The sequence below is a fragment of the Prinia subflava genome, chromosome Z, assembly GCF_021018805.1.
Source record: "Prinia subflava isolate CZ2003 ecotype Zambia chromosome Z, Cam_Psub_1.2, whole genome shotgun sequence".
NCBI lineage: Eukaryota > Metazoa > Chordata > Aves > Passeriformes > Cisticolidae > Prinia > Prinia subflava.
In genome coordinates, this window is record NC_086283.1 from 4940037 (window position 1) to 4954793 (window position 14757).

The 14757-nt window shown below is 42.7% G+C and overlaps 1 protein-coding gene and 1 long non-coding RNA gene across 9 annotated transcripts in view; one reads left to right on the forward strand and one right to left on the reverse strand.

Moving 5' to 3' along the window:
• Positions 1-14757, reverse strand: part of EPHA5 (EPH receptor A5) — a 196147-nt gene that overhangs the window by 111356 nt on the left and 70034 nt on the right. The gene's annotated exons all lie outside the window — the stretch shown is intronic.
• Positions 9565-10726, forward strand: LOC134563997 (uncharacterized). The gene is made up of 2 exons (XR_010083449.1): positions 9565-9661; positions 9938-10726. It is a non-coding gene; the product is annotated as an uncharacterized LOC134563997 (long non-coding RNA).

Below are 14757 nucleotides of genomic sequence, written 5' to 3' on the forward strand. Positions count from 1 at the left end.
TGAATTTGAGTGCATATGGCTTAATAGACACACCAGATGCTGCTTCCCTAGGTTGTTTAGGAGCTAATCCTTCATCATTTGAAGGTTTCTAAAAAAAACCAGAGGCTCATTATTCAGAAGATTAGCCATCAGTTCAGAAGAGGAGTCAACCTAGAGGAACTACCTTGCCTGGCTGGAAACCCACGTCCAGACCTGAGGAGGGGCTGTGCTGGAGAAGGAAGTGGGCAGCCTGGGCGCCTTCCTTTTGTCAAAACCTATTGACAGTGAAATAATGTCTTCCAGAAATTGCATCATTTCCTCCACCCCTCTCCAGCCATGTAAGGGCTGAATCCAGTGGACTCTTGATTTCTTCCAAGGCTGGAGATGTTTTCTGCTCCAGTCATTTACTTCCCATTTCACCCTTCCTTATTGTTTGGAAGGTGAATAAAGATATAAAACCATGGCCTTTAACAGCTGCCTTGCCACCCACAGAGACACCAGCAGTCAGCCTGCAGTGACATCTCAGACTCAGGCATGAGACAGATTGAATCACTGAGTATGGTGATAACCACCCCCAGCTCTCCTCCCCCCGGACCCCAACAGGTCAGGTAGAAATGTAAGCAATTCTTGCTCTCTGTTACTGATAATCCCAGAATTATTCCCCATGTGTCACTTTGGATGTATGAGGTCACATGCATTCCTTCAGGAAGTACACAGGCAGGAGTCCAAACATCTCTGTCTGCAAGAAACATGAGTGACGCAGTAAACCACGTGAATGAAGCGTTGAAGTTTATAAAATGTTTTATAAACCAAAGTTACATTGGTAAATACATATAGTGCAATCTAGGAACCAGAAAAAAGCTTGCAGTATGTGCTGGTGGATGTGGTTTTAAGAATGCAGTCAGACAACCTACTTGTGAAATGTACAGAAACATCAACAGCCTTTGTAGCATCTTTAGGCTGAGCCAACTCTAAACAATTTTTGTGTTTAAGAATATAAATGTGGAGGATTTGACAAGTCTACATCCAATGTTGTCATAGATTACAACTACAATACACTGTCATTGCAAATACTATCAATAACCCTGTGTTGGGTTTAAAAAAGAAAAAAAAAAAAAAGGAGCTGAAGAACCCCAAAGCCAGTCCCCCATTCCATACTGAACCCCAAAAATCCCAACCATGACCCAATGCCTTGCTACATCATGGTTGCAGGCAGAAGGATGCTGACGCTCCTCATATCAGAAGCTGCTCAGGCTGTTTTTCTCTAAGAGAGCTTTTCTCTGTCTTTCCCAGTCTGTTTAGAAAGCCTCAGCATGCCTGGAGGAGCTGGTAGGAATGGCCCGCAAAGGCACACTGTGAGACCGCTTTATTTTTCCCATTACAAGCAGGTGACATGGCCTCCAAGAGCAGAGGCCTAAGTTCTGCACATGCACAATTTCTCTGTAAAAATCTTCAACCTTTCAGCATGCTGGCAGTGGTTCATAACTATGAATTCATGGTTCACAATTATGGTTCATAATTCTTCCAAAATGGAGAGGCTGGTGATACAGGGATCTACAGAGAGAGCTGAATCAGCATTTGCCTTGATTTTCCTTCATTTCCCGAGGAGTCTCCATATGGAGAAAGTCTAAACTTCAGCTTTTTGTTTCCAAATGAGTTTAAACCATACCTCCAGTTTATTTGGAGCAGGTGGTGCAACAAAAATGCTAAAATGAGTTTATGGACAGGATTATATGACTTAGTGCTTATGGCAGACAAGGACTAGCACGACAACAGTGGAAGTCCTCTCTGCTCCTCAGTCCTCTGCTTTCTAATATTTCTTGCTCCATCTAGAAGAGAAATACTAACTCATAACCTTTAGGCCAAGCCAGCCATCTCCTGGTCCTTGCTGCCAGGCTCTGCAGCCATGGCAGAAGCCTGTGCTGGAGCATTTGTTCACTCCCACCCAGCACACCAGGGTTTCAGCCACCCAAATGCTCATCACCTGCATCAGGCAGCCCGTGGCACAAATGGATTGTCCTTGAAAGACCAGCTCCACATGAGCATGCCAGGCTCCAGTCTCTCTCTCTGGAGAGTGTTAAATATAAGCTGCTTTAGACTTCAGCTGCTGGGAACATGACATGCTGACAACAACATGAAGAGAGACAAGAAATTTGTGCAAAAATAGCTTACTGCAGCCCACCCAACCCCCAACACATTTTGCCTCTCCAGTGCTATCACACAGGAATCTTCACTTTTAGAAGGCAAGAGTTAAAACTAGCTAAGAGAAAAGGACACACAGAACCTTGAGGCTTAAAATGGTGGAAATACAGAGGGGAGAAAACATAGTGACAAAGTCTTCACAAAACATACACTGGTCCTGAAGAGGTCCCTAGGTGTGCTCCACACAGGCCAGGACATACCATTCAGTGGCAGGTTATAAATATGCTTTCAAATAGATAAGGCTTAACATTCCCACCCCCAACTCAGGAGCAACTGGGGTAATTTCCCAAGCCTCACTAATGCCAGCTGATTAGGAGCTACAACCTTTAGTAACAGCTTCCTAGAGCTTGATCCCTGCAGCCTCATTTAGGCACTCAAATGACCTCAGCTGCAAAGGTGCTGGTACTGCATCAGCCAGGAGGAGGCATCATCTCAGGCTTCTCCTGCTCACAGAAAGGACTCCTGTCACCAGAACTTCTGGGCACCTGCTTAATATTGACAGCAGTTTCTGTCCAGAACCTTCCAGAGACAGCCCGTTAACCAACAGCACAGCTGCAGCTTGTCCCAGACTGCCTTCAGCCAAGTTCAGGCTCTCCCTGGAGCCACAGGAGGCAAGATCATCTCCTCATGCTGTAGACAGCTCTTACAGGCGTGTTTCTCTGCAGGGCTGTCACAAGCTCTGCAAAGCTCCTGCAGTCCCAGCAAAGCCTCCTGCTGCTGCAGCACCATGGCCATCTCTGGTGGGGTGGGTCTGTCGCTGCACAGGTGCCTGGGATGGTCCCTGTGCATTTGCTGCATAAGATGGCAAGTGCCACCACTGCTGCCAGGGAAGGGAGGTCTGACAACAGTTTTACAGGGGGGATTGGAGTCCCCGCTACATCCATGGTATGAGTGCTTCACTGTGCTGGGATTGGAAGGCTGGCTGATGATTTATAGAAGACATGCAGTGGCCTTTGGCTCATTTTATATCTGGCTAGATAATAGTCAGCCTTTGACGTACAAACTCATTCAACAGATTATTCCTCCAAGGTGTCTCTCTACCTCTAGTGCAAATCAGCCCAGAGATAATGTCAGGAACATGAACATATGCTTCCTTTCAATCTGCTCCTTCAATGCTTCCCAATACACATCACCTCACAGTTCCCATCGCAGGGACATGTATGAAGAGTGCCTCATGTATTGCATCAGCAAGGTATTTTCAGAGAATAAAGCTGTGCACAGGCATAGCTCAGGGAGGGGGCCATGCACCTGTGCACGTGCATGGGAAACATGTGTGTCTGAGAAGCAAAAGCAGAAAAGCACTTAGAACAAGAAAAAATACAGCATCTTTTAAGTGCGGCCACCTAATCTTTTTTTTTTTCAGGTCTGTAAGGCACAAGATCACATTGATAACACCATCTTATCAAGTCACCAACCAACACTATGCGGTGTTGTTGCTATTTTCTTTATTCTTAGAGAAAAAAAAAAATCTCTTTAATGAAGCTGTTCAGCCTTACGTTTGAACAGCAAAAGCAGAAGCCGACCTCATCAGTGTTTAAGAGTTACAGGGGCTTGAGAGTGTTTTCTCACTAAGCATCAATTCCAGCTCTTTGAACCAATTGCCACAGATTCCAGGAGCTTGCCCACACTACAATTTTCACACTTAGCAACTGTAAAATTGTTAAAGCGATATCTTTCCACACGGTTGCTCTGTTATTAGTGCTTAGTTTGGCATGCCACCTTAGTTACGGGCTTTAAATGCCACTTTCCGGTGTAACCTTGGCCATGAAATCAGAAAATCAGATCATTTTCTGGTCTGTTTTTTTCTTTTTCTCTGGATGAGATTAGATTTTGCCACGCCTGACTGACAAATCTCATTTGGAATTCCAGAGGAGGTTGAAGCCTTGACCTCCTTAAGAAGTAGGAGGCAAAGATGTCTCAAGCTACGATAAGAAAGAAAGAGCTAATTTCAACCCGTCACATAACAGGCAATTAGTAATTAATTTGCACTGAGAGACAAACACGCTTGCAAAATATGTACAGAGAGTGCTTCCCTGTCAAGTCAGGGTGCTTAGCTTTATTTCTCTAAAACGTTGCTAAAACATAAGAGGTTTTCCTCTTTCTCTGTGTTATCTATGTCTGTTATATTTATCTCAGGAAAATAGAACTATGAGAGTTAGGGGCTTTCTTTAAATATTTTAACTAAATGTAATAAGAAGCAGCCCAACAGCATTTTTAAGAATTATTTTTAACCATGTTTAAGTGATTATTTGACCTTTCTGCAGCTATAATCTTTTGACAGCTCATTATGTTCCAAGCATGTTATCTGTGCTAGATGCAGTGTTACTTAAAAAGGATGACAAACTGCACATCAACCATAATGAACAACAGACAAATGTCAAAAAATCCCATTTCTAGTGTTTAGTCATGCTCCTGTTGAAAGTTAACATCACATTAAACACTATTATGGAATATCATTCAAAATGACAGGGCAAAAAGCTCAGCTGCTCCATCAAAAGCAACTGCAGGACTTCAATGTTTGGTCCACAGAGCTGTAATAACTGATGATTATTGATGCTGCAGGACCACCCACTGACACCCTGAGACTTACCGCTGATTAACTAAGAATAAAAAACCATATCAATTCAGCAGAGATGCCCTATACTAAGATTTTCATTCTGGTTATTATTCTTAACATCCCCAAAGAAAAAAATAAATCAATCAATATACAGAGGCTGAAAATATTATAGATTAGAAAGATTAAAACAGGGCACTCTATATAGAGATTATAATCTGTGCCAGGAGTTATTCTAAAAGCCACATCTTCAACTAGAAAGGATGTAGTAAAATTCAAGTACCCCCAAGAAGCACAGGCTCACAGGGTTTACCTCCCCTCACAAAACTTCCTGGGACTCCATTCAAACTTTAGTCCAAGTGCAAGCTGAGAAACCAACTGGAAAACTTACACATACAGATTTATTTCAGAGTATCAGCTCCAAGAAGGCTTTTTCCCTAAGCACTTCCAGCTCTTTGAACTGACTTTCACAGAAAGCTGTTTCAGACAGGTTTGCAGAGCTGGGAAAAAAGGGATGGTCTGTCCCAGAGAGAAATTTAGGGGAACTGAGGGGAGGTTTTTCCGAGCAAGAATTAGCATGCAATGGGAAACACCCCTCCAAACCCTCCTTCAAAACCCCCACAAAGCTGATGTGCCAATGTCATGATAGGAATGCCTATTCCGTGCCTTTGCAACCTTGCTGACAGTTGGAGGCTGCTAAACTTTTCCACTGGTGCCAATTATCCCCAGGCACTTGAGGCAGGGTAAATAGGCACAGTGACAAGTGACAGTAATCGATTTTTCAGCATGCATTTTTTATATTTAGACAGGGAGTACCAAGCTAATGAAATGAACTACTAAAGTACAAAAGTGGATTACAGCATGTCAAATAGTCTGCAAAAAGCACCCATCTCAATGTCCTTCAGCCTTTCACTGACACCCTGCCTTGCAACTACTGCTTGACTTTGACTTCAGTGGTCTTACCAAAGACGGCACACGGGCAAGAGTTCCTTCAAACACAGCCAAGAGTTCCTTCAAACCCAGTCAGTCAGGCCAGGACCACCCACTGCTGACAAGGTGACCGTAAGGAGTCCCACAGAACAGGGAGCATCAGTTCTGGGGAGACCCTGATGAGGCAAAACCTCGCAAACACATTACAGACAGACAACAAGAAAAGACCTTCTCAGCCATGATCTGCCAATATGAAATGCCAGAAACCAAAACAGCAAGAGGGTTACATCAGTAACCCCCTCCAACATCTTGAGCAACAGTTGTGAATTCAACAAATAAGCCAATGCTACTTAAAAAACTCTGAAATTCCTTAGTTTTAGTGGTTACTGCACAAAATGTATATTTGGAGATTAAGGCTTAAGGGCCTCCTCTCAAAAATCTCTGCAAGTGTCACTAAATGCAGATATGTGAGTAATAATATGTTTTAGTCTTTCTTGTCACAGCCAAATCTCCATGAATTTTGTGCTCAAGGATCCCATCACAACTCAGAGAGAAGCAGGAATCTGGAGGCTTACTTCACGTCAACACTGTCCAGCTCACAAATGCTCTATGTGATGCAAAACCATAACAATTTACTTTCTCATTAGACATTCACAGCTTTCCGTGAGACAAAAACCAGCCACCCCCTGCTCCAGGCCCATCCCAATATTGATGTTCAAGCTGGGATACAGCTTGGCTTCCCCACTTATATCACAGATCAGCACTTGTTTGGACAAAGTATTAGCTGGCAGTTTCATATGCAGACCTTGCAGAGAGGACATTCCTTATGGAACATTATTTATGGGCAAAGAATGAGACAGGGCAGTTTGTGAACCTTGTCCAGCCAACACTCCACTCTCCCAGATCTGCAGGAGGAAGCCAGGAGACGAAATTCCTCAGGCATTTGTTTCTTAAAAAGTGAAAGGTTTATTCGACTGTTATCCCAGTTAACAAAAAGGACAAAGGATTTCCATAGTGAAGATACATGCCAGTAAATTTCATCATTCCCAGCTACGTTGTTGCTTAAAGGACAATCACATGACTCAGACTTTGTTTCCAGGAAGAAGAATCTTTTCCAAGCCTGGTGCTCACATCTTTTTGATTTCTTTCCCCCTGACCGACTCACCCTACCTGCTTCCTGTGTGATTGAATATTAATAGCATGAAATTTCCTATTTAATGTGACAAAGTTCTTTATCTGTTGGCAGTCTTGTATTTGATCTTCATCTTTTCTGCTTATCCTATGTTTTTGTTATGAATAAAATAAAAATTAAAATGAGTAAGGTAATAAAATGAAATGAGATCATATAATGAATATCTTGGGCATTGCACATAGAAGGAAATTAGATGGAGTTCTACAGAGCTGCACTTTTATTCAACAGGATATTAACACACACATGTGTCTTCAAGACCTAAATCAGAGCATCTTTTTATCACTTGCAGTGACACATGGAACTTGCAGGAGAAAGGGGATGTGGACAGTGTTGTTAATAAATTGTTCAGATCCTCCAGCAATGGAAAATATAAACAGGTAATAAATACGAATTTGATACAGCCAAGGTTTCTGCCTGTTTTCAGATCAGACATGGAAATCAAAGAAATCTTACTCTGGTATGGTATGATGTTCATTCTTATTGCAATGCAGCAAGCGAAGTGTTGGGAGTAACTCTTACAGCATGGAAAGATGCAGTGATTTTGCCACCATGGGGTTTGCTTTTAATCAAGAACTTTGCTCTGTTTTTTTTATGATGGAATTTCTGCTAAAAAGGTTCATTATTTCTATCATGAGGAGGATGAATTGCAAAGGAGAGATTTGCACAAAGGACTGCTATGTACAAAATTAATTTGTTTGAGCTCATCTTTCCCTCTTAGATCTAGAAAAGGCTACAGTTGAGGAGAAAATTGATTTAAAGTTGAGATGACTCCTCTTTGCTCATAGCTTAACACTGTCTTGGAGAGCAGAGACATGAGGAAGACCCTGCCCTTCAGGTCCTCCTCCACAATACAGGCACTCTTCCTCCTGGGATCTACTATGTCCCTTTGCTCATTTCTGGCATCTCAAGGTATTCATCACAAGTAGAGCTGTATTCCTTCTCCTTTGCTTGCTTTTCTTTCTACAGAAACATTCCAGATCTTTTTCTTCAACTCTTCCTGCTTCTGTGAGAAATGCCATGACACAGTCAATGCTTTCAAAACCAACCCTCACTAATATTATAACTAATATTGTAGTTATTAGTCCTGAAGCAAAGAAGGGAGTTAGTGTTATTAGTCATATTGCTCTCCACGATTCATGTAAATGAATCCAGTGGATAACAAAGGGCATTTTCTTTCATACTAAAGATGTTTGTAAAAATTTCGGAACCTGTAAGGCTCAGAAGTGTCTGAAATGTTGCAATCCATCACGCATTGGGCTTTCACGGCCAAGAGGTGATCTCCTCTCAGCTGCAACTTAATAAGAACTTCAGGTTTTGGAAATGAATTACAGTACTACTCACCATGGACCCAGTATCTTTACCTTCAAAGAGACTCCATAAAAAATGAACCAAGTAACTTGTACTTAACCTTTTTATCTACTGAACTTTTTATTTTAAAAGCTAATAAAACTAAAACTATGAGCTGTCTGTAGTACAGCACTGTATTTTCTTAGCATAATAAACAGCCTATTTTACAAGCTACATAATTTATGTATATGGTAAACCCAGCAGAGAAAACTTCCCATGATTAATAAGTTTAACATTTTTACTTAGGTCACGTAGTCACTTTCCAAAGACATCAATAAAATGTTTTAGAGTTAAATAACAAATCAGTCACTGACAAGATAAATCACTGTAATGGGCAACTACTTTCCAATTACACTTTATTTCTGCAGAAGTCATTTTGGGGAAACAGCATTAATTGCCATTTGGAATTGATAGGGCATTACCACCAGGCAGGGAGAGAGGCATCTCAGTTCAAAACTGTAAATGTCCTGTGTGATGCCAGCATGATACTTAAGTTGAAAATAAATCACAAGCAGCATGAAGATAGCAGGAGTAATAGTTCCCTCACTCCCCGTAACAGATGACCTAAATAAATGAGAAACACAGTTCCATAAAAGGTAAAATGCTTCATCTTATTTTTTTTCCTTTTTTTAAACAAGCTATTCTTTCATCCAGTAGCTCAGCTGCAGACTTTCTGTGGCACTCATTGACTGCAAATATGCAAAGGTATTAGTTATCTATAATGTGCTTTCCTACTCAACGTTTCCTGTGCAGTTACAGTTACAAGATGGCCAAAAGGAACCCAACATTTCCAGAAAAAACCTTCTTGTATCAAAATAACCAAAAAAGGAAAAAAGCCAGGATTTGTAAAGCAGATTTTTAAAAGATATTACAACTACCTACAGTTCTAGAATTTCCCACAGCCCTACAATTTGGAGTGACTTGTTGTTCGGACTGTACAGGAGAGGGAACTATTTTTGGGATAAACCTAACAGAAGACTGAAAAATATAAATTTCAAAATATACAAATTTTAAACATATAAGAAATCCCAACACATTAAGGAGAGAGATACAACTAGAGAACCAAAGTTCCCTTGACTGTGTCCCCAAAAGAGCACTTCCATTCTCCCATCAGTTTAAGTCAGAGGTACCTAACAAGGTCTAGTACTTCCAGAGTATGAGACTGCCACATGGACAAAGTGTGGGGAATAGTGGTGTCGTGGTTTGGAGGGAACTGAGTTTTTTTGGAAGTAGTGGTCAAACCAATCAGTCCTTAGGTCTGAGTATTGGCACCTTTGTTGGCCACTAAGAGGTTGGACACGCCTCTGAGGACACGAGGGGTTAAAAGCCGGATTTCCCAGCAGGACTCTTTTTTTTCCCTGCTCTGCTTTCGGAGAGGGAGCGTCTTCTCCTCTCCCCTGCCCAGGCCTGGCTAGGCCGGGTGGGGGAGGGGAGCAAGGTGGGCCTGGCTGAGCAAGGTGGGCCTCGGGGTGGGGAACAGAGGGAGCTGGAGTGGAGCTGGTCCAGCTTCCATCTAGAATGGAGGGGTGGAAGGAGAACTTTGGAGGTGCCTTCCGCGTCCCCCTCCCTGTCCCATCCCGTTCCCCCCCCTTCTCCCCAACCCCGGTCCCATCTCTCTCCTCCCCCCACAGAGAGAAGGTGCTGAGCTGGAGCTGCTTGTGAGAGCTGCAGTGTCTGCGATCGCCTGTGCCTGACCTTGGTGGTGGGAGATAAAGCTTTTAACTCTTTCTAAGGCAGAAGAGAGTTATCCCTGGATGCTGAATTCTCATAGTTGGTGGTTTTAGAAGAGAGAGGACAGCCTGGGACCGAGAGGGTAATGTGAGATGGAAAGAAGCCCCTTCGATTGCCGGAATGAAGAGGAGTGGCCTATTGGGCCGGACTTTTCTTGCATAATGATAGCCATAGACGGACCCTGGACCCTCCTGACTATAAATAAGACTGTGTTTGGGTGGATGTTTTTGGCTCAAACCCAGAGACGTTCTGGCCTGCTTCTTGGAGCCCCCGGCCCCAGGGGTAAATGGGGGGGACCTGAGTCCCAAAATGAGAAGATGGCTGGTTTTTGGTACTTGGCCAAAACATCCTTAAAAAGAGCCCTGTTGCAGTTCAGGTCCATGGACGGCAGTGAGAGTGCTGGACATGGAAAGGAGGGTGTCACCCTGGCAGACTCTTCCAGGCAGTGCCATGGGTGACGTGGGAACACGGGATGGTGGACCTGTGTTTCCTGTGGGGGGGGGTCTGTGGTGCGAGAGAGACTCCTCTCGTCCTGGATGGAATGCGGATTGTCTGAATTTTAAAGGATGATGATTTGGATTAGGAACCCAGGGTTGTTGAGGGATTAAGCAAGTAGATGAAGGTAATGTGCTGGAGTCAACTGAGTGAGCATGTATGGAATGGAAATTGGGGGGAGGAGAAGCAGTGTTTTTGGGAGGTTTTCTCTTCTGCTTTTGGGTGGCTGGGTTTTTCTTTCCTTTTCTATTGTCCATTGTTATGTAGTATAATAAATTGTCTGTCTGTTTCAAGTATTAGGCCTGCTCTGCTCTGTTCTTGACCACATCTCACAGTAGTTCATTAGGTAAAATATACCCTCATGGGTGCATTGGCATTTTGTCTAATGTCAACCCATGACAAGTGGATAGTCTTCTAGGGCTTAAATCCAAATCCTCTGTAGATGGTGACATCCATTTTTTTATTTTACCCCATCTGCCAACAGATTCCAGAATGCACCTGCACCACAGGCTGGCAATTAGGCTGGTGATCATAGCTCAGGTCATCACAGCTACCTGCTGTGGCTCACAAACTCTCAAACTCAAGTATCTCAAGAGGATTAGGAAAAAATTGTTTGATTTCCAGTTCAGCCAAGGCTTTATTAACAAGTCATAAGATGCCCAGTTGCAAAGTATTGTTTGCTGTCTATTATACCCTTTTTAAATTACTGAAGCAAAGCAAATTTTTGGACTGCACTAAAATCTGAGGAAGTTCAAATGGTTCCTTTTCCCCGAGTTTTGATCTATAAATATTGTATAATTCAGCATTAAGGAGAGATAAGAAGCAATTAAATTCAGGTCGTTGTGGCCTTCCATAACGCAGTTAAGCAGAACTCTCAATTCACCAATTCAGCACTGGGTAGCACCTGGAGGTCCTGCTGCAAGAACTGCAAGGGGAAGCATTAACTTGTCAGCACCATCCTGCTACAACACCAGCAGCCAGCACGGTGATTGTCCTGGCTGGGCAGCGCTGGGGGCATGCTCCACAAACAAGCCAGGCAGCAAATCACCCATTTCCAAAGGAGCATCTGTGATGTATCGTCCCAACAGCTGCCCTCGGGTCTCTCCACAGTCTTTCCACAATGCAGTGCTTCCAGAGCGATTTCACAGGCTGTTCATTCTCAATAAATATTAGCCACCCAGGCTGCCCATGCTGCACATGTCTGTGTGCTGCTGCTGCATGAGGAGCACGTGCCTGAGTGCAGCACAGACCATCTCCTAGGAGTTTCAGAAAATTCCAGGTTTACCTACTAATTGCAAACCTTGTTTTCCAACAGCTCATCCCCTTTCCCTTCTCGTCACTAATTCTTTCATGGATATAAACATCCAGGATGTGGCAGAAATGCTCTTGGACTCTCAGCTGATAGCTAGCATTAGTAAGGGCAAACAGATGGGTATGCAAAAACCAAGTGCCAAGCGTACTATTATGTGTAATATAGTAGCACCGGTATGCCCCAGATAAATCTCTGTGCCATTTAGTATACTTTACCCCAAAAGATAGTAAAATCTGGCTGAACTGACAAGAAGGTGGGAGACAAGAAGAAAAAAAAGACTTGCCCAAGGTCAGAAGCATCGCTTTAAATATCCCAGCTTCTACTCTTTATGCAGAGATGGATATGTTCACAGGACACTGCAATGCCTTCCGCAGATTTACATAAATCCTGTACATCTCCTATTTGGTCCTCAGAAATCAGGCTGTGCATCTTCCTAAAAATGCACTTTCAACAACACATTCAAGCCATAAGTCTCCAGAACAAGCCTGAACTTTCAGAGGGAAATGCAATTTTGTCCCCAGTGCTGCCTTTTGCAAGACTCACTTGAAATTAGTCTTCTCAACACTTATTTGGGCACCTACATAAGTCATCCAAGCAGAGAAAGCCCTTGTGCTCTCTCAACTTCTACTCACTTCAGTACCAAGTCTGACCGTCAGGGCAATTGTACAGCAACTGAAACATGGATATAGGTCTCTCAGAGGAACTACTGTTTAATATTTTGCCCTGATGGTGATCAGTGTTTTTCTGAATACTTCAGCAATTTCACCAGTTGGTTGTCACAAAGGTGAGAAAAGATCAGAAGTTTTTCTTGGTCCAAAACAGCACCACTTAAATTTCCTTTGGTAACTAACATTTCAACATATGGAAACAATATGTAAGTAACCACAGAAATACATGATCGGCCTCCCTCCTCTCCCCTTATTCACACAATCATTCCCCCTTCCCTAACCAGCCTGGCAGGGAACAAGGTAGTTTGGGTTCCCTTTGGTGAAAATGGAGAACACCTCTGCTTTTCCCAAATTTAATGGACAAGGCTCTCTGAGTACCCAGCACTGGCTCTATCTGTTCAGACAGACAAAACATCCGAGTACAGCCAGAAGAACCACGCCCTTGTCCGGTCTGTGTTTCCAAAGCACAAAAATGACTAAGTACAGACTATTTAAACCTCTGCCCAGGTATTCAAAGAGCTCCCTGCAGCACACTGAAGTTATCTCCAAAGGCCTAATACACATCCTGAAAAAAGCTCTTCAGCTCCATGAGCATTACAAAATAATGAGAAGTTTCTAACACCTGGTTTGTGATTTTGAATTATCCTTAGCTTCCTTTGGGTGCAGAGAGAGGGAACAACCTCATATAGGAAATTTCTAGCCAGAAAAGAGTATTTTATGGGCAGAATTGGACGAGGCCAACATAAAGACCTGAGAACAGTTCCAATTTTTTGATTATGGAGATTCTGCTTGCGTTAGGAGGCTGGTCACATGGAAGAACCCTCCAGCTGGGATCCCTAAGAGCTCTCCAAGGTTTGGGTCCACTGTAATTTCTCGCAAAACACAGAGGATGAAGTTCAAATACATGAACAGATATAAGGCTCCAATTCCTTCTCAAAACACTGCAAATTGTTGCACTACACTTTCAGTACAAAGAGGATTATTACATCTAAGAGCACAAAAAACCCCAACCCACATCCATCCAGGGGGAAACTAATTACAATATGAAAAATAATATAATATCCTAACACGCTTTGGGCATTGCAATAGAAACTAAGCACACAGGGAAAAGAAGAATATGGTGATATCTGTGCTCTTGAGCCTTATACATAATTTCCCTAAAGCAGCTCATTGGGAAAAGAAAGAGTAGCAGAGCACACTAAGCATGAAAAAAAGAGGTAGAACAAAGGGTATTTCAAGGACATATTTTCTGAACAAAATTTATAGTTGTATTGCTAGCACTGAAGCAATGGAAACAATTTCCACACTAACCTAGAAAAATCATGGGGTTTACACATGATGAAAACACTGTTTCTATTACTATCAGCAATACTGCAAGAAAGTAGATGTCCTATCTAAACTCAGTGATAGCCGTAACGTTCCTATAAGGCTATACTCTCATAATGCTTAAAAACACTACTGGAGTGAACTAAATCCAGTCATGGTAACAGGTAAAATGGAGTTCCAGCTTTATTCTTAGGTAGTGAGTTTATTTTGTTTTATAAAAGCTCCTTCACAAAACTTTCTTAACTCCCACCATACCAGCCACTATTTCTCACGCTTTTTCCCTAACAGTCCTGAAATTTCAACCAAAATTACCTAAAAGGTAGCTTTCTACTGGTTTCTTAAGGTCACTTGAGACTGTCCCATCTCTTTGTTGTCCCACCACCTGAAATTTCCTCCTCAAAATATACTTCCATTTGGCTTGCAATCATGGTTCAGCTCCCACACTCTCCCCTTCTCATTTTGCCCTTTCTTCTGCACAGATAGACTCAAAAACCCTGAGAGAGAGAGCAAAAGCATGTTGCTGGAATAAGACTAACATGTTTTCTAAGTATGATTGAATCAGGCAGCTAAAGCAAAGAAGACTCGACAGATCAGCTTTTGCATTCAGATATAGTAAGATAAGTTCAGAACAAACGGATAAGGTGATTGCTAATGTCCAGCAATACAACCACCATGCACTTCAACACACCAACTCCCAAGTGCTTTCAACATAAAAACATCAAGTATCAACTTGAAGGAAGAGGCTGGGGATGGTCTCAGATGGTCCTTCCCTTCCAAGGGTGGTCTTTGTCCTGCAAGCCCACAGAAAACAAACAAAAAAACCACCCTGAGAAACATATCACCTCCTTGGATGGCTTCACTGCCAGAACATGGAGCTGACTGCTGACAGAGCACCTAAGAGCAGAGCCATCAGGATGAAAACCCTTCTACAGCATTAAGGAGCAGGAAAACTGTTAAAACTGTAATTCATTGAATTTGGATGACAGCTCTCAGGGCTTCAGAAGTCCTCACAGAAGCACAG